The following is a 22,283-nucleotide window of genomic DNA, read 5'->3' on the forward strand; positions in this document are numbered from 1 at the left end:
ATCTTTTTCTACCAAAATCACCCTTTCAGGTTTTTAATTTGAATCTCTTTTTTTCATTTTTTCATTTTTCATTTTTTTTTATTTTTTTTCTTTTTTTTTCATCACCTTTTTTTTCTCATTTTTCATCCATTGTTGATATCTTTCACACATCCAACTTTAGAGTAATGTAGCATGATTGCATTGTTTCATCATGAGCATGTCTTCGCTCAACATATGATCATTCAAGTTAAGCATTCACACTTGATCCAAATAGGTTTTTCAAGATTGTAATGTAGGTCAAGGTGAGGGGTCATAAAAGAAATGGATATAATAGGCTCAAAACATATATTAAAAAGGTTCAAGACTAAAGGATCATTTGATGCAACTTGGCATTTTGCCCCCACATCATTTCACTATTTTTTCTTTCCTCACACAAAAGATTTTCATTACTTTACCCCAAATCATGTGTGGCATTTATTTTTTTCTTTTTCTTTTCTTTCTCTTTCCATCTTTGAGACCTTTTATGATATATTTTTTTTCAAAAATTACCCTCCAATGTAGAGGGTGATCCTTGGTTGGGGTTCTTTAGAAAAAGAAATCATAATAGGCTAAAAGGGGTAGCAATGAATGGTTTTTCGAGTGGTAAAAGAAAGATGGCCATTTTTCATCTCAATTGTGAATACTTTTCTTGAACATCATCTATTGAACAAAGCTCATGAACTTGTATAAAAGATTACACATCTTCAAGACATATCTATTTCACCTCTGGTAACAACTTACTTTTTTGCTCAAATGATCTCTTCATATTAATGTGGATGAGTTTTCAAAATTAAATCCTAGAATTATTGTTATCATTGTCTAAATATTCATCATCTGAAATTTGAGAATGGGAATGTAAATTTATGAAAGGTAACAGAGCATAGAGTAATGGTCGAGTGAAAGAGAAAATGTAATGAAATGCATTAACTTACCTTTATTAAAATGATAACAAGTGAAGTCATATTGCAAAAAGAAATCTAACATTACTCGAAAAAAAATCCTAAAATTATAAAAGAAACCTTTAACCAGCCTTATCTCCATTCTTCAAAATTATCTCCCTATGCGATCAGGTGAAGAATCTCTATTGACATCTTGCTCCTCAATTTATTGTGACTCTTCAGACCCTTTCTGACCAATGTGTTCTTGATCGTCACTCAGAGCACTAACATCAGGTGTTGTTACTTTTTCTTGATCAAAACTTACCATTCCATCGTTAATCAACCGTTGCACCTTATGCTTTAAAGGAATGCAATTTTCAGTAGAATGACCAGAATTCCATAGTGGTAGTCGCAGTGGGTTGTAGGATCATACCACTTAGGATAGGGTGGCTTAAGTGGCTCCACATGGTTGGGGGCAATCAAATGGCTATTATAGAGTTCTCGATATAACTCTGTATAAGTCATGGGGATTGGATCAAATACAAATTTTTCTCGAGTAATCCGTTGTTCTCGTGAACCACTTGCTGGATTATTAGAGCGAAATTGGGTTCTTGCAGGAGCTTGAATGTTAAGGCTATATGTAAGATCTTAAGGGTTAAAAATTGATCGGTGTGTGGATGAATAAAGTGGTTGTGGAACTAGCTGGTATGGGTAGGATGAGGCATTATTCATAACAAGATAGTACGAAGAGTAACCTTGAGGTGGATAGGGTTGATAACCCTTGAATTGTTGTTTATCAAAGTTTACAGCTTTAGCTTCAATTTCTTTCTTTTTTGATGCCTTCTTGGTTTCTCCTCCTTTCAACTTGCCATTTTTGATGGCACTTTCAATAATTTCTCCAGATATCACTATGTCAATGAAATTCTTTGTTGCATTTTCTATCATCTTTTCATAATAAAGAGATTTCAAAGTGCTGACAAATAACACTGTAGTTCTTTCTCAGTTAGAGGAGGCTGTACTTGAGAAGCAATATCCCTCCACCTCTGGGCATACTCTTTAAAAGACTCATTTGTCTTTTTCTTTAGGTTCTATAAAGATAAACGATCAGGGGCCAAATCGATAATATGTTGATATTGATTGATGAAGTCATGAGCCATATCGCTCCAAGAGTGATGCGAGTTTTATCCAGCTGAACATACCACTTGATCGCTGAGCCTATCAGGTTATCCTGAAAGACATGCATCAAGAGTTTTTCATAATGAGCATGAGCTATCATTTTCCTGTAATACATGGTGATGTGGGTTTTAGGACATTTCGTACCATCATATTTTTCCAATTCTGGTATTTTGAACTTATGAAGAATGACCACATCAGGGACTAAGCAAGGTCCAGCAGCATTAATTGAACCATAGAAACCAAATCCTTCCATAGCCCGCAGCTTTTGTTCTAGCATACTAATTTTAGAGCTTTCCTGAGTTTTCACTTTTATCTTTTTTTTCTCCTTCTCTTTCAAATCATCTAGATCAAGAATTGGTTCTACTATCTTTTCAATAAAAATAAGATTTACATAGCTATTATAATGGCCTGGGTTGGAAGCCGACGGTATTCCAAGATATGTTGGTTATGTGAAGTGTTGCGGTGAAACCTCTTGAGTAGACTGGGCTTGAGGTGGGCCAAAACCTGAAGGATATAGAGGGTCAGTCATTTTTTATGATGCAGGACCTTGTTGGCTTGTGTTCTCTTCTACTTCTTTCCCTTTATTTAATTTATTGAGAGCGTTCAAAATTTTACTTAACTCATTCTCAATTTTTTCCTATGCTTTTTCTAGCTTTTCAAATCTGTGAGAGTTTTTCTGCTCCATTTGTCTAGCTCTGGCTCTTGTGTTGTATTGATGGATAGGGTTCTCACTAGATGAAGCTATCCTTGAACCTATAGCACCATAATTATGATTAGAAATGTTATGCTATGCTTTATGTATGATGCTTTGATGCACGAATGAAATGTACATTTTTTTGAATGAAATCTAATATGAAATGGATGCAAATGATTGTGTTAAAACATGATCATGAAAGTAATGCCAATGCATAAAATCAAACAAACAACATAGTTAGTTTCATGGATGAAATGAAAGTGATGCTGATGCATAATGTTACATATGATAATGAAAATTATGCACAAAGTCAGACAATCAAAATGATTAGATAAACACCCTTTTTGTGTCTTAATTTTAGGGTATATCTATCATTGGGTAGAAAGGGCTCTATCCTAGGTTTAGGCACTTCTAAGGTTCACTATATGTGGTTCAAGGTTAAAATCTAAAAGTTTTCAAATTGCTCTTTACATCATTGTCCATCACAGACTAGTAAGGCACCCTAATCTTCACCCATTACAGGCTACAAGCGAAAAATATTCAATTTGAATGGGAGTATTTCGCTAGCCACTACGGAGGCATTAAACCTCACAAAAGTAATAGGTACTTTACTCTCTCTTAGAGGGATGGAGCTTGGGTATAGAGCTCATGTTATGCATATACATATGAATGACATAATTAATAAAGTAAATAAACATGAATGAATAAAAAATCTATACAAAAAGGCTCAATTTTATTAGGCTTTTAGATAACACAAATTTATTTGCTGGTCTGAATCTCAGAGTCCCCAGCGGAGTCACCAAGTTGTCATAACATCTAGATCCGGGGATCCATCACTAGATATTAACTTAAGGAGTCGCCACCAATCTTTTTTGTCTAGGTGTGATTGGCCACCTAAGAAATCTATCCTTTTAGGGAACACCTACGTTTAAAGGTCCCTAAAAGAATAGGTTCGGGTCTACTAGCCAGAATAAGGTTTGAAAGTTCGGTTACATGTGAGGAAGGTTATAGTACCCTCACAACGCCCATCAAAAGATGGTACCAGCTTAATTTTATGTTATCTAATAAGCCTTAAAAATTTACCTAGTAATTAGTTATTGAAAATTGTTCTCAATTAACTCTAATACTTTTAGCAAAAAATTGAAAAAATCCCCTCACCTCAAGAGTATGCGAGAAAACTACTATTTCACTTGCAAAGGCTTCATCGTCGGATTATTTAACATTTTAAAAAATAAAAAGGAAAAAATGATTGTTTTTGTGTAGGAAAAATTGATACTTTCAACTTTTTCCCAAAAATATTCTTTTGAAACTTTAATTTCGAGGAAAATTGATACTTTCAACTTTTCAACTTTTTCCCAAAAATATTTTTTTGAAAACTTTAATTTCGAGGAAAATTGATATTTTCAACTTTTCCTCAAAACCCTTTTTTTTTTTAAATTTATTCTTAAGTAAAATTGATATTTTCAACTTTTCCTTAAAATATTTTTTGGAAACTTTTAGTTTTGAGGAAAATTGATACTTTCAACTTTCCCTCAAAAATTTTTTTCTTTTTTGAGAATTTATTCTTAAGGATAATTGATACTTTCAACTTTTCCTCAAAAATAATTTTATTTAAAAAAAATAAAATAAAAAAAATAAAATAAAAATGAAAATGAAAATAAATAAAAATAAAAATAAAAATAAAAATATAAAACAATTATGATATAATAATAAATAAATAAATAAATAAAAAAGAAAAAAAAACTTGAGAACGGCTCGGCTTGCGGCTCGGCTCGACTTAAGAAAGAAAAAATGGCTCAGAGACACAGCTTAGGGGCGTCAGCTCGGCTAACGGCTCAGAGAAACGGGTTGAATGCAGGTCGAAAACGGGTCAGCTCTCGGGTCGAGTCGGATCTTAGCAAAACGTGTAGATCCTCTGGGTTACTTAACGCAGAAACGACGTCATTTTGAGAAGGTATATAAGGTTGATTCCTTGATTTTTTCAACAGAACCCTTCTTTCCTCTCTCTCTTTTTCTTCTTTTTCTCTCCCTTCTCTCTAAAAACCCGAAGAACTCCGGTTGAATGGCCGTTAGATTTTAGAAATTTTCACCGAAATCTGAGTTTTTCGTCAGAAGTTCATCGAAAAACTTACCAGTTTCTGGAAATGATTGTCGAAAACTGGGAAGTTGGCTGAAAACTTCAAACTTGGCCAGAATAGTCACCGAAAAATTCAACCTTCGTCGAAAAATTCAACCGAAATCTAAAAATTTTCCAAAAATTTCTAGAAAAAAAATTCACAAAAATTCTCCAAAAATTCTTGCCAATTCCTAGAGCTGTTCTAAATGCACCAAAACTTTTTTAGCTTTTAAATATTTTTTGCATCTACCTTTTCTCTCAGCCAGTAACTCTTTTTCTCTATTTTTTTCTTTGATTCGATGGTCCTTTTATAGGGATTGATTAGAAGAGTTTTTGATCAATCCCTATTCCTTTTTGGATTGAGATTCAGTCTTTGAATCCAATCCGGATTCTGATTAAATCCCACACTTAAATTTCTACCCTAATCCAGCTCCAATCGGGTAAAGGAAAGAATAAAAGAAGAAAAAAATGATAAAAATAAAAAAAATAAAAAAAAAGATAATAATAAGGATAATATATTAATTAATAGATAAATAGTAATATATATTAATAGATAAATAACAATATATAAATAGATAAATAATAATACATATATATATCAACACATAAATAATAAAAATAATAAAATAAAATAAATAAATATTAATAAATAGTAATAATAAATAAATGAATAATAAATACATAAAATATAAAAAATATATAATATAAAATAAAAATAAAATAATAAAATATAAAATATAAAATATAAAATAATAATAAAAAATAAAAAATAAAAAACAAAGTGGACTTACCCATTTGGACCAGGCCCAAATGATCTGGGCCTAGACCAAATTGGGTGTCTACATACATTTGGTCTAATAATGTAGCAAGTACTAAATTGATAAGAATTGGATGCAAAAGTCAACATTAAGTTAAGAGTATAGAGATGGAGTGAAAATTTTTCTTAATTTTGCATTTGAGAATACAAGTGAAGATAATATGATATTATGCCTATATGTGAAGTGTGTTAATATAGATTGGTAAATGTGTCAAGTTATTTTTTAACATTTAATTTGTATTGAATTTCTCTCAAGATATGTTAATTGATATTTTCATGAAAAGTCTGTACTGTCAAGGTCTTCCATTACAGTTCTTTCAACTTCAAGGGTTCTCCAACACCAATATGATCATTTTATAGCAGATGACATCGAAAGCATGTTGCTAGATGCTTTTAACATTCATAACCAACATTGTCATAATTTTTATCGCCAAAATGATGAATTTAATCAGTCTAATATTGAAATGAATGAATTTGATAAACCTGAGATAGGTGTAGGTGACCAACAACCTAAAGGAGAAGCATCAAAGTTTTATAGGTTGCTTGAAGATATGAATGAAAAATTTTATGAAGGCATGCTGTGTTCATCTTTTTCACTTGAAATGCTTATGGGGATGGACGGAAAACTTTTGACTTTATTATTAGAGTTTATGAAAAAATGTTTTCTTTTACAAAAATCCCTAAATCTTGTAAGGAATTAAAGAAGATGATCAAAGATTTAGGTCTCGGATATGAGAAAATTCATAATTGTCCCAATGATTGCATGTTGTATTGAGGTTATAGAAAAAATAAAAAATCTTGTCATGTGTGTGGTATTTCTCGTTGGGTGAACAAAAACCCCGATGAAAGGTTGAATGAGGATGGTGATGAGATCAGTGTAAAAAAGAAGCCTGTTAAGGTTTTACACTATTTTTAATTAATACCAAGACTTCAACAACTCTTCATGTCTTAAAAAACTATAGATTCAATGAGGTGGCATCATGAGAAGTGGACAAATATGGATTATTGAGGCATTTTGTACATTTTTTAGCATAGAAATCATTTCATTCTAGGTTTTCAAACTTGCATCTGATCCTTGAAATGTTAATGCTTTGACTAGCATTTGATGGATTCAACCCGTTCAAAATGATGAGTACTTTTTATAGTACTTGGCCAGTTGTATCGATTCCTTACAATTTTCCATCATGGATTACTATGAAGCAATAGTCATTTATATTGTCTATAATAATTCTTGAAAAAAAAGTTCGGATAATGATATAGACATCTACTTACAACCTCTTATTAAAGAGTTAAAGCAATTATGAAAAAGTTGAGACCTATGATGCATCAGAAAAAGAGAACTTTAATATACATGCTACTTTATTATGGACTATCAATGATTTTCTTACTTATATGAATTTATCTGGTGGGGTACAAAAGGTCATTATGGTTGTCTATGTTGTGCTATATAGAAATATTCGAAGTGGTTACCTAATGGTAGGAAGTTTTGTTATATGGGACATCATCGATGGTTAAATGATTATTATTGATTTAGATTCCAAAAACATCTCTTTGATGTGACGAAAGAGTTGAGGAGATCACATTTACCCATTAGTGGGTTTAATATCTTATCAAAGTTAAAGGATATCAATTTCATATATGAAAAAATAACTCCCTTAAAAAAAAGAGTGAGGGACATCTTTGAAGGTGTGTGGCCTCATATTATACAAGTTGGTGATACTAATACTGACATTGGTGATCTTGATGTTCAAAGTGATGAAGAGGACGATGAAAAAGATAACCCCAATGAGTCTGAGTTGTGAAAAAAAAGAAGTATCATTTTTGAGTTACCTTATTGGGAATATAATTTATTACACCATAAACTTGATTTGATGCACATAGAGAAAAATATTTGTGAAAATTTTACTTGAAAATTCTCAATGTGAATAAAAGATCAAAGGATGACTTAAAAAGTCGGCTTGACTTAGTTAATATGGGGATTCTCCCTGACCTTTATCCAAAGTTAGTTCCTAATGGCAAATATCAATTGCCTGCTACTAGTTTTGGGATTTCTAAATCTGAAAAAGATGTGTTTTGTAAGATTTTGAAAAATGTCAAAGTTTTAGATAGCTATGCGTCAAATATATCAAGACGTGTGAATCTAATGGAGCAAAAACTTTTTTCATTGAAGTCACATGATTATCACATTTTGATGCAAGACTTATTTCCAATTACTTTACATTCATTAATGTCAAAGCAAGTCACTTCTATGGTAATTGAATTGAGTAATATATTTAAATCTTTATGTGGGAAATGTATGAATATGGAAGAGCTTGACAAACTTCAAGATCGAGCCGTGATTACTTTATGCTATTTAGAGAAGATTTTTCCTCCAAACTTTTTTACTATTATGATGCATCTGGTTATTCACTTTCCATATGAAGCAAAAGTCAGTGGGTGGATTTATTATCGATGGATGTATCTTATCGAAAGGTATTATTGTTTAATAGATTGATTAAGGTTTTATTGATGATCATGCCATTCTAGTTAAAAAGATATATGACTAATGTTTTATGCAATAGGTTTTTAGAGAGTTTAAAGTCTTATTGTTACAACAAACGCTATCTGGAAGGTTCTATTGCTAAAGGATATTTAGTAGAAGAGTGCACGACATTTTATTCTTGTTATTTGAAAGATGTTGAAAGGAGATTTAATAGATCATCGAGAAATGTTGGTATGCAACAACATAAACTCTGTCTACAATTATCTTTTTCAAAGTTTTGGACAACCAATAGGCAAAGCTGAAATGGTAGAGTTAGATGATAAATCTTAGGCATAAGCACATCGATATGTTCTTTTTCATCATGACTCTATTGAATCATTTCGCACGTAAGTTTTTTAGCAAGAAAATTATTCATTACAATAAGCATAATTTATTGTATTTTTTATTGTTAATACTTTATCATGATGCTTTGCAATGAGTATAAAAATAATTTGAGAGCTCTCACACATTATCGATGATCAAACTTTCGAGAGCTTGATAAGTTGTTCACCGAAAACTTTCATGAATGGTTAGGAGCAACTGTAAATAATGCCATACTTTTCTTTATGAGAAATCTATATAGAATGCTTATGGTATAATTAACATTATTAACATTTATATATTTATTCCATTTTTATAGGTTTAGAGTGGAAGGCTTGTTAGTGAAGAGGTAAAGTGTCTTTCACAAGGTTCGAACAGGATTATGAAATGACACAATGGTTTTCATCATCAATGGATTTAGATTTTACACTAAATCTCATGAGAGATTTAGTAGTACACAAAATTTAAGAGTTGTTGTTACTTCATCAATGACTAGCTATGCTAGTTCTAGGGACACAAACCCTTTAAAGGGAAATGTTAACTATTATGGCATGATTAATGATATCATTGAGTTGGATTATATGGCAAGTGGAAAGTTGTCTTATTTTGGCGTGATTAGGCTAATATGAATAGTGCGAGGTGTATTAAGAAAGATCGATATAGATTTACACTTGTGAATTTTTCTTGATTAATTAACACTGGACAACAACTCATTGATAAACCTTATATTTTTTTTATCTCAAGTCAAACAAGTCTTTTATTCTGAAGATCCCAAAGAATTGGGTTGGTTTGTTGTTCTTCGAAACACACTTAAAGCTTATTTAATATGGGGTTAGATACAAGACATGATGTTGAACATGGAACTGAATGTTATCCTTTTACTAAACAAAACTTGGATGAAAATGTCATCAGTACCTACGGTCAGTGGGTCTGCGATTATGTTAATGAAGACATTTATGAACCATGATGGATCATCTATATTTTGTAATTCGATTGTTTAAGACATAATATAGTAAATGATTGTATGTAATTAATGTCACATTCGCTATTATATATTTATTGTATTGTAAATCAGACAATATCTTTTGATTTAATTAAATCGATATGTTCTTTTTGTATTGTAGGTTATGATTTCTTAACTTATCAATGTCTTTATATTTGTTCTTAACTAATATCTTTTATATATTTGTTTTTATGATGTAGATAAACTATAATGTGGAGGAGTAGATTGAAAGGAATATATATAAGAGATATTAGTTCAAAATCGTCTACGGCACCTGTTGATATTGGCAATGGTTTGAATCCTTTAAAGGGGAATGAACATATTATTGAATCTAACTTTGTCACTTCAACCCTTCAACTGATATTGGATCTAGCAATACGGGAGGTCTAAGTTTAGATAGTATCCCATCAATTGATTATTCTTTGAATTTGAATACAGGTATCATATACCCCATATTTACAAATTGATTATAATGATAAAAGTATTGCCATTTTACAAATTTATTTTTTTAATTTTTACAGTTGATAACAATGGTTAATAAAAGACTAGAGGTCGGATAACTTTGAAAGAATTGTTTGCACTACCTCCGAACGAGTGTATTGTAGTGTTTGCAAACTCTGATAGGTAACCAATTGGTGAAGAGGCTCAACTGTTGGCTGGATTTCTAGGCATGCTTGCCTGTAATGGAATGAAATTATATTTTTATTATGAAACATGACATAAAGTTCCAGCAGAAGTAAAGGCCAATGCTTTAAACTTTATTGAGGTATTATTATAATTAATTGCATATAAAAAAATTTAATTATTTTAAATTTTCTTTATTGATTAAACTGTTCTTTTTTTATATTATTACAGTCAAGATTTGTACTTGAAATATCAACTTCATTTGTGCTTAAGTCATTGGGAAAGAAATGGAAAGATTATAACCATAATTTAAAGAATAAGTATTTCGATAGAAATACAACTGTAGAGGTGATGATGAAAAATCTAACCCATAATGTGATTAGGTGGCAATATGAATAATTAGTTAGATTTTGGTTCTCAAGAAAAAGAGAGGTACTAATTTATAACTTTGTATAGTAGAATAAAATAATGAAAGTGTTTTATGCTTTAAGTTCATAATATTTGTATTTCTATGATATACCTAATTATTTTTATGATAGGAAAGAGAACCAATTGGGATTGGTAGCATAAAGTAACAGAAATATAGCCACATAAGTGGATCAAAAGTTTTACAACAAAGCAAAAAGAAATAGTAAGTTTGTGATTTTAAACTTATTCCAATTAATAAACTTTTTATGCCGTTAAAAGGAAAATATGCAAATTAACAGTTATTGTACTATTTTAATAGTTTTGATAGTTTTAATACATGATATTAAACTTATTGAAAGTTTTGAGCTTAGTTAAGATGGATGATATGCATGAAAAAGTTATTGTTTACGTCTATTTAGGTAAAATTACAAAATTTTTGTTATTGTTCAATTTAAACAGTTTGGATAGTTTCAATATTTGATATTAAACTTGTCTGATTGATTGAACTTCATTTCTATGATTGATATGGGTGACAAAGTTATTGTTTACATCTATTTGGGACTATTTTTGCCTTTAAAAGGAAAAAATACAAATTAAACTTTTGGATGGCTTTAAACAGTTTGAATGGCTTCAATCTATGACATTAAACTTGTCCAAATAATTGAATTTGGTTGCCATGATCAATATGTGTGAAAGGCCAAAATGTTTTTATTGTTTGTGTCTATTTAAGACTATTGTTTTGTAAAGGGGCCAAAATATAAATATATGATATTAAAAATATTTGAAATTTTTGAACTTGATTAACAGGCATGATATGCATGAATAAGTTGTGGTTGATATGTATCCTATCAAATAACATATGTTTTTGTATAGGAGATTGAGATGGGTGGTCAAATTGGACGTATGAAACTTTTTCGCTTAACACACACAAAAAAAACGGATCTTACATGAATGTTAAAACACAAGAAATTATGGTAATTTGTAATATCTATTAATAACAAAAAGTAAATATTTACTTTTCTTAACATATTATCAATTAATCATTAAACTTGATAGTTGTATACGACTAATTTACAAGAAAAAACGAAAAAGAAAATGGCTGCTGAGATTAAAATAGCATCTGATGGTTCTCTCAACATGCAAGAATTAAAAAATAAAAAATTTATAGAAGTTGGTGGAAAGGAAAGGCATAGACGGGTCTGAGGCCTTGGATTGGGTCTAGCACCATCTACCTACTATGGATGTAGCTCTCAGCAATTTACATTCTCAGCAAGTCAGTCTTCGCAAGACATTTCGATATTGAGAGAGGAGTTGCAAACTATACAACAACATTTCCAGCAAATGAAAGCAGAAAGAGAACAAGAGTGTGCCAAAATTGAGGAAGAACGTGCTAAAATGGAATAAGAGCGTGCAAAATTTCTGTAGTTGCATGACCGATTCGATCATCTTATGAATTTTGTGCAACAACAATTTCCAGGAACTGATCTCGGTGGTCTTTCAACTCAAGTATTATATTTAGTAAATATTTTATTTTTTAATATAAAAAAAGCTTACAATGAAGTGTTAAAAATTGTATGCTATTATTCAATAGGTTCTTGAGCATGCTAGTGAGCAAGGTGTAAAAATTTCTTCATCAATTGGCAGCCCTCAAAATGTATGCAGTCATCAATTTCATATATTTTAATTTTTATTTTGTTAATGTATTAAAAAAATTGAATGTTATTATACTAATTATTAAATTTTGTGTTAATTAGATGCATATTTGAAAGTGAATTAAGTTTATATTAATTTTAGTATATGAATTTAAGCTCATTTATGAAAATAATAAATATTAACAAAAATTTTTTACTTAAAAAAAATATATTTCTCAATTTTACGGCGTTTGTGTTCAAGAATGTCACTAAATGAATAATTTAGTGGCATTGTACCATAAAATGCCACTAAAAGTAGCAGCGTTTTTGCTAGAAAACGAGCTAAATTAGAGGCATTTTTGTGATACAAACACCACTAAAGTAACTATATTTTTTTTATAAAAACGCCACTAATTTGTGGCGTGTCAAAGGTACAAACGTCGCTAATATAGTGATGTTTTCCAAATACAAATGCCGCTAATATAATGACATTTATCAGATACAAACGTCGCAAATGTAATAGCGTTTTATAGAAAACACCACTATTTTTTGTGATACGTGTATAGCCGATACTTTGACTAGCGTTTTTCGCAAATGTCACTAATCTTTTAGTGACATTTATAAACGTCGCTAATCTTTTAGTGATGTTTATAACGTAAAAAAAAAAAAACACTACTAAAAACCAAAACTTTTGTAGTGTGGCGACTCTTTTAATTCATATCTAGTGATAGATTCACGGATTTATACGTTATAACACTTACTATATTTGTGTTTTTATTTTTTAAAAATTATCATGTTGCTCTATTTGCATTGTATCGTATTCATAGATCCTAACAAACCCAAAAAAAACTTTCTTTCTTTTAACTAAAGCAAAGAAAATAGAACACTTTTGAGCCCTGAAGCAAACGAGACTTGTTTTGTCTTCTGGTTATATTTCAAGTTAGATTGGAAATTGGACAGTTTCTAAGTTTCTGGTTATACTTGAAAGCCTTTGTCTTCGTTTTCGACATAAGAATCAGCAAAATGTAGTCTTAACCCCTAGGAAAAATGTTTGCTTTACTATGCAAAACTCAGTCCTCTCTATTCCAAAACCTTCTCCATATGTCAAAACCATTCATCACCACCAATTTACCGCCGCAATACACCATCAACGCTACCACTGCCACATCCACCCTCACCAACCTTATCCTTACCTCCACCAATCAACAATTTCTAACCCAATCCCTCATTTGCACTCCATCAACTAGATTCCACTTTTAAGCCTCATTTGGTATTGTTGTTGAAAGTAGTTTAAATTATTTTTGACCCAAACGCAATGCTAAACAACAAAAAGTTTTGACTTTTTACTTTAAAATCTTAGTTTTCCAACCCAAACCAAAAGCTACTCATAAGGTGCTTTTGCAATAAAAAAGTGTGTTTGGGATAAAAGTCACTTTATTATCAGCATATATTTAATATATTATTATTATATATATTTTTAACATTTTAATTACTCACACTGATACCAAACACTTAAAATTTATAACCACACATTTTAAAATCACTTTTTTCTTGCCCAAAATTTTTTGGACCCCTACAGCAATGCTAAAGTAACCATTAATCGACACCATCCTCAAACGTCTATCGACCACGCCTTAAAGCCTTCCAATTTTTCTGCCTCTTCCTCCACAACCGCCCAATCTCCAATAGTGATATTACAAACTATTGTTTATAAACCAGATCGGCATCCCTTTTCTCTCCTCTTCTTGCTTTTGGTTTCTTCTCCTCTATTCATCTCCTTTTTGCTGATGCTTTTCATCATGTACCCACCCTCTTCCCTCTACCGTTACCCTCATTCGCTATAAGACCTATTCCCTCTCCTTCTCTTTCCCCTATTCCTTCTTTCATTTCTCTATTTTTTTTAAACGAAATGGCCTTTTGATGAAAATTGACAGCCCATCAATAAATGACAAATGACACAAAATTGGAAGCCATAACAAACAGTGCCTCAATAGTGCAAAATTGAGAGGTTACTTTTAATAATAGTTATAGATTTGATACCACATTTTGAAACAATGTATGGGGAAATTGTTAGTGGAACGGCAAACGAATCTTCTTGGCTATTTGCAAATAGAGGCAATCTCTAAAGATCAGCAAAAAGCTTCTATGGTATGCTGGGGAAACAATCAACATTCAGCAATGGATGGCTTTGGTCTCTTGCTTTCTTTCCTCAAAAGCTAGCTAATGCTATTTCTACAAAATTAATATTTGCATGATTCGAGCATAGTGTCACCCACCTTTGATATAGCCCTTTGTCTTTTCAATTGGATAAGTTTCACATAAGAAACTATTTGATAGTCTACCTTTGCGATCTTTTAGGGCAATATCTGTTTCTATTACCATATTTTTTGTCTTGTTGTCAACACAAGATCCAATCGTTTTTTGACTTGCAATCTTCAAAATCATCAATAGTTGTCATTGTAGTTATATAAAATATATATAAAAAATGAATCAACCAACAAAATTTTCTATTAAATAAACGAAAAAATCTCTTAAGAAATTATCAAAATACTTTTTTCATTATTTGATAAGAAATTAACAAGTGACCAAATTAATTATCATGCCACCTTATTATAATTACAAAAATACCCTTTTCTCTTATAATTATTTACTATAATAATACACTCAAATCACAATTTGAAAATACTCATTCTCTTATAATTGACTAAAATTACTATAATGCTATTTTACCATAATTATAAAAATACATTCCTCTCATAATTGATCAAAATTATTATAATACCCCTTCTACCATTGTTATGAAAATGCTTTTATGAATATTTAATTGGAAGTTGACATGTGACATTTTGTTTCAAAATCAATAACATATATTAAAATAATCCCTTTGATAATTACTATAATAACCCTTTATTTATTTAATATGATTTCAACATGTGTCTAAAGTTACTACTATGCCTTTCTACCGTAATTACGAAAATAGTTTTTTATTATAATTAGCAAAAAAATTACTATAATACCCTCTTACAATAATTACAAAAAAACCCTTTATTATAATTAGCTAAAATTACTACAATGTTTCTCTTACCAAAATTATGAAAATACTACTATCATAATTGGTAAAAAATTACTATAATGCCTCTCATATTATAATTATGGAAATGCTTTTATGAGTACTTCATAGTAGACCTAGCAATTCATGTATTTATATCATGTAAAATGTTGAAATTGTGTATTCATGTCGTTTTTACATAAAAATTACGTATAACAATTTATGTCAACACAAAAACATGAAATATATTTTTTTGTTAAATAATATATAATATTATTAAAATTTTAAACTATGTCACCTTTATGCTTTTTATGGATAGAAAATAATATTTTTAATAAAAAATAATTTTTTGTTTTTAAAATGATATTTAATTTTTATAATTTTAATTTTAATATTTTATAAAATATATATGAAATTTATAAAATTTTTGAGATAGTTTCATCTTTGGTCCTTAAACTTTAAGAGAATTTGATTTTGATCTCTTATCTGCCATGTGAGATGCTAGTTGACATTATCACGTGGTGTCAACTAGCATTTATTGTCAATTTAGATAGTTTCATAAACGGAAAGACCAAATAGGATAACTTTGGGTAATTAGGGATCCGATTATAACTTTTTAAAATTTAAGAATTCAAATAAAATTTGGGTCAAAGTTTAGAGACTATGGGTGCTATTAACTCTAAAATTAACTACATATTAAATTGCTAAAATACGCTATTGCTTTTTAAAAATTTGACATATGGAATTTTATTTAAAATTTACTATAATACCCTTATTAAATTACTTATTAAATGTTAAATAAAATATTAAAATAATTGTCATAAATTATTATAATGCCCCTCTATTTATTTGATATGATGTTGATCCGTATTCAAATTTATTATAATATCTTTTTATCATAATTATAGAAATACTCTTATCATAATTAGACAAAATTACTATAGTACCTTCCTACAATAATTATAAAAATACTTCTTCGACTATAATTAGTCCAAATTTCTACAATATCTATTACCAAAATTATGAAAATACCTTTTCCACCATAATTGAGCAAAAATTACTATAATGCCTTTGATATTTTAATTACAAAAATGCCCCTCCAACCATAATTGGCCAAAGATACTATAATGCCCCTTGTACTATAATTACTTAAATGCCCTTATGAATGCTTCACAAGAAGTTGACACGTGGCATTTTGTTCTAAAATTACTATAATGCTCCTATTAAATTACGTTTAAGATTTTAACATAATATAAAATTAATCATATATTAAATTACTAAAATACTTTTGCCATTGCTTTATAAAGTTTGACACGTGGCATTTTATTAAAAATAATCAAAACTAAATGATTAAGTGAACTAAATAATTATATTTTTTATTAAAATAAAAATTAAATAATTTATATTTTAAAAATTAAAAAATATTTAATCTCTGACGTAATGAGAATCGTACACTAATGTGTGTGTATAATATATATATATATATATATATATATATATATATACAAGAAGCCACCTACAAAAAAAACTGGGTATAAACATTTTTTAGACCTTGATGGACAAAATTTTCATATGTATATCATTCTAAATAAATTTTGTTATTATAATATTATAATTAATAATTAACATAATAAGATTTATTTTATAGATAAGAAAATGTTCTAGTTACAATGAATTGCTTTCCTTGATAAATGATTTGCTTCTAACCTAGCAAATACTAATTAATTGGTAATGTCTAGTTTTTAGAATTTTTTTTTATCACAAGCCCCGTGCAATAGATTGCAATGGCTATGGAAATATTTCCATATCATTGTTCGAGTTCATTAAAAGTTTAGGCAAACCACTTGATAGGACTTCTTTTTATCTTTTTCTTTCTCAAGTTTCAAGTTTCTAAAATCCTTATGAATTTCTATTTTTTTCAGCTGAGCTTTTTTGAAAAGATTTTGAAGTATTGGTTCATATAATTAAGGTGATATTTAATAAGTTTAAAATTTATTTTTTTAATAAATGAAAATGTATTAGTCTTTAATTGTAGAATAAAAAACAGCACTTTCTGATCATTCTTTAAATCCTATTCCTCATCTTTCGTTATTGATATCTAAATTGAGATTTTAAGTTCTAATCAACCAATATATATAGAGTGTTCCCTTAAGAACTTCTCAATATAACAAACAAACTTAATTAATGATCATTTAAATTTGTAACAACCAATTTATATGATTATACGAGACTTATTTGCAAAGTTGGCTAGATCTGACATTATTTTATTGAATATAATAATATAATATTAGTGCAGATGACCAATCTTTTTTTTTTTCTTTTATGATGACATGCACTTAGGATGATGCTGAGGTTAAGAATGGGTATGTGGTCATCATGTTTTGTAATCATGAAATATAAATATAGATAGTGATGTGATTGCAAATTTTGTAGAAAATTAAAGGCATTGTAGACACCGGTTTTCTCCGGGTCTACTATTTTATTTTTTTAATAATAATAATATTTAACAAAACAAACAAAAAAAACAAAACAAAAATAAGACAGAAGTCAAGGGGTTGGTACGACGCCGAACTGCCCCGACCAATTACCCAACCAACTCCTCAACCAATTACCCAACCAACTCTCCGACTAATTACGTTACCAACTACCCGACCAGCCACCCTATAACCACCAACTAACAATCCTACAGCCATAGATCCACCTAAGTCGAAACCTTTTAAAATCCCCAGCCATTTTCAAAAATCGAGGGATCTGGGCTCTCGAAAAAGAAAAAAAACCATTATTCCCCTTCAACACCCTCAGACAGACCCCATTTTCGACGTAAAAAAAAAACCAAAACAAAAAAAAAAATAGAAACAAAAATAAAAAAATACACAATCCTCGCCGTAGGCGAGGAACCTTAGCGCCGAGCCATCTGCAAAAGCCAAGAAATCGTTAGTTTCGCCAAAAAAAAAAAGAAAAGGAAAAAAAACCGAAAACTTCAAAACTTCATCTACGCGAATCAAGGTCATTTTTGGTGAAAGGGCCTCAGATCCGGACTCAAGAGGTCGAGGGGAACATTTTGGTGTTTTCGAAGAATTTTTCGACCCCCGTCAACGGCAACCGCCGACCGACGACCGGCGGCAGCAGCGGCGGAAGATCGACCGGCCACCTGTGTTGGTTGGAGAGAGAAAAAAGGAAACGAAAAAAAAAGAGAGAGAAAGCTATTTTTTTCTGAAAGATTGAAAATATGACGAAAAAAATATTTTTGACTTTTATATAAATTATCAATAACCAAAACGACGTCGTTTCAATAAAACCCAAAACGACGTCGTTTCAAATGAAGGAAATTAATGTTAAATTTCAAATTAAAACAATTTTTATCCAACATTGAAAATAGCGCATAATTAAATGGTACCAATTTATGGGCGTTTTGGGGGTGCTAATCGTTCCCTATGCGTAACCGACTCTCGGACCCAACCTGATTTTTCACAGACTGAAATTTATTTTTTTGATAAACTCTAAACTTGTTTTTATAATTTTATTAAAAAGATAAATTTTGGGTGACCAATAACACCCTAACAAAGATTGGTGGCGACTCCCTCTTTTTTTTTTTATTTTAAAACATCTCATTTTTACGTCTGGCGGTCCCAAAACCGTTACGACAGCTTGGCAACTCCACTGGGGACTTATTTGAGAGTCAAGCCAAAATTTTAATTATGCGCTATTGACAATGGTTGGATTTAATTGATTTTATTTGATATTTAATTTAAATTTTTTATTTATTTTTCTGAAAACAGTCATGTTAATAAATGAAATAAATTATGTGCTAGTTATTACTTCATTTTTTATTTTGTTTTTGATTTATTCATGTTATTTTGATTAATACATTACCTTGCACACACTTTGCATATTCACTCGCATACACGAGCTCTATACCCGAGCTCCATCCTTTTAGGAGGAAGTGAAGTAGTTACGCTCTCGTGAGGTGATACCTCCGCATTTGCTAGCGAAAGACTTCCACTCAGATTGAACCCGTTCCATTAGTAGCCTGTAATGGGTGAGGATCAGGGAGCCTTACTAGTCTATAATGGACGATGATGTGAGGAATAGTCTGGGAACCTTTAGACATGTAAATCTTAACCCGGTATATTGTGAGCCCTAAAGTCCAACTTTAGGATAGAGCCATATTATCCCTTTTACGAGAAAATTATCTAAATTAGGACACTACGTATATTCTGATATGCTTGTTCATTTACTCAGTTTTATTTATTTGTTTTATTTACATTATTGATTTGTTTTATTGTCTTCAATTTTGTTGCATGCATCATATAGGTACTATATTTTTAAAGGGTATTGTTTTGGACCAATCTTCAACAAAAAAAAAAACTTTCAAAAAAAATCTAAAGGATGTCGTCTGTGTGTAAGAGCTACTTAGAGGTCAAGAGCCATTTAGAAGATACTTAGGGGAAAGAAGGAGATTGCTTAGTAGATGGTCATATATCGGTACTACCACAATCAGTGCATATGGATCTCAGTCAGAATAATATATCAGAATTGGAAGCCATTTGGAAACAGTAGAGAACAGAGAAAAAAGAATTTTTTTCCAAGAAATAAGGGGATGTGGCACTGCTTATGTCTGTGAAGGTTGATGAACAGCTAATGAGAGTCGTAATACAGTTTTGGGATCCATCTTATCGATACTTTGTATTCAACCAAGAAGACTTGGCTCCCACGATCGAAGAATATTTTTTTTTACTCCGGATAGAGTTTACCAATCAAGACAAGATCTATTGAAAAGAGCATCAGACCATCGGATATAGAAAAAAATTAGCCAAGATCATGCAAGTGGAGGTTGAAGAGATAGACAAGCACAAGAAAGAAAAAAAAAGGGGTTAAGACCATTCCATCAGCTTTTTTACTCGAGTACATAAGAAAGTATATTGATACCGATTAGGGGTTGGATGTGTTTGCTTTGGCCATCTATGGATTAATGATATTTCTTAAGGTTTTAGGACATATAGAAGCATCAGTGGTTGATTTCTTTGAGCAATTAGATAAAAGTATAAACCCTTCACTAACAATTTTGGCAGAAACTATTAGATCATTTAATTTTTGTCGAAGAAAGGGTGAAGGACAATTTATGGGGTGTGCTCGGTTACTTTTTGTCTGGCTCAGAAGCCATTTTTGAGGAAAAGAGAAAACATCATTTCGACCATTCTCCGTGCATTTCAGTCCTATCAAAGAGTTTATGACTAAAGAATGGAGAAAAAATTGGACAAAAGGTCAATGGTTGGCATTCTTTTTGAAGCTCACTAGCGAAAATGTAACATGGAGGGCACATTGGATGCTTTTGATGGCTATCTTATATAGTTGTGGAGACGAGTCATGGGTACCTTTGTTAGAAATATGGGGGGCAGTGAGTTACGCGCCCCTTGTGGTTCAAAAATAATATGATTCACGACAGTTCATCCCTATGACTCATAAGCTCGGTTCACTCGAGTTTGATTATGGAACACCCAGTTATATGAAAAGGGTTCGTGAAATCATCAAAGCATGGAAACAGGTCAACCGAATGAGCCCAGTTAGATTCGCAGATAATGTTGCTGAAGGTTACCTTGCGTGAAAGATGAAAAAGGTTAACGAAATTAAACCTCTACCAGCTGATGTTTCAGAAAAGTTATCGGCTCCTGTGTCAGTATTGGTATTGTCGACTATTGAGATCGTTCAACAAGAGTTTGAGATTGAAAAAAAAAGGTTAGAGAAAGAAAATGTGGCTATGATGGATCAGGTTAACTAACTAAGATATGATTTGATGATAAGAGATGATGCAGTACAAAAGTTGACTAAAGAACAAAAAGTATTGAAAGAGGATCTGCAAAATCTGCATCAAGAAAATAAGAAATTAAGGTTGGATAGTAGACCTTTGAAGGGATCCAAGAAGGATGTGGAAGAACTACGAGACATGGTGGAATATTGGAAGAACAGAGCTCGAGAGAACAAAGAAATGATCTCCACACTCACCAAAGAACAACATGAATGGAAAGAAAAACTTTCAGGAGCCTCTGAAAAAGTAACAAGGCACCAAAGAGAAAGTGAAAAGCTAAAAGTTAAACTAAGGAGGGAACAAAGTAAGAACTCCGATTTGCAATTCAAGAAAAAAGCCTTAGAGCATGAATTAATGAGTTTGAAGCTTCAATTGACAAGCAATCAAAGGCACATAAATGAGATTTTGACTGAGTGGCAAGATAGAGAAGATTATTGGGCTCGCACTTGTAATATGGAGGTAGATGCTCGAGAGATGTGGAGAGCGAAAAGTTTAGGGAGGCAGCAATACATCGAACACCTGACTACTCAAATCTACAAGGCTATTCGAAAAGCAAGTAACATAGTTGAAAAGGCGAAAGCACTAGAACGAGAGATTGTACCAACCCAAGGCCACAGTCAAAGATTATTGCACTTTTTGCATGAAGCTAGGGAGCAATATGCTCAAATCAAATGTTTTTATGGCTTTAATGCGAGAATGATTGGGTGATGTGTAAAGACTCCCATGGTTAATAAAAGTTTCTTTTTGTTTCGATCGATCCAAGACAATACCCTAATTTGCATTTCATTCATTTCATGCATGCATTTTCATACTAACAATAATATCAACGACATTATATCATGTGATCTAATTCATGGTTAATAAACTAAGGTTCAAGGATAGCAAAGCCAAGGAACCACAACCCGTCAATTTCGCATAGATATAATACTCGTTCCTAGACTCGAGCCATGGAAGAAGAGAATATAGCTAGGTTTGAAAGGGTTGAAAGGGTATAGAATGAGATACAAGAAAGAGTGATGGAAATACAACAAAGAATTGAAGCACAAATGGCTGAATTAAGACAACTGTTGATTGGATCAATGAAAGGAAAATGAGTCATTGGTGTATCAAGGACAGGAGATGAGGTTAATGTGGAAGAGCCATTATACCCTCATGGATTCACTCCACCTCAAGTTTAGGTTCAAGTTCTTCGGGGTATACACATACAACCACTAAGTGCGC

General features: G+C 31.0%; 1 pseudogene; it reads right to left on the reverse strand.

Annotated features, from left to right (window-relative positions):
- LOC111303967 (bZIP transcription factor 29-like) overlaps positions 1 to 20,420 on the reverse strand; it is a 92,451-nt pseudogene extending 72,031 nt beyond the window's left edge.
- Positions 20,421 to 22,283: the final 1,863 nt, after the last annotated feature.

The sequence above is a fragment of the Durio zibethinus genome, chromosome 13 (assembly GCF_047325235.1).
Source record: "Durio zibethinus cultivar Kanyao isolate XHJ-2024 chromosome 13, ASM4732523v1, whole genome shotgun sequence".
Lineage (NCBI taxonomy): Eukaryota > Viridiplantae > Streptophyta > Magnoliopsida > Malvales > Malvaceae > Durio > Durio zibethinus.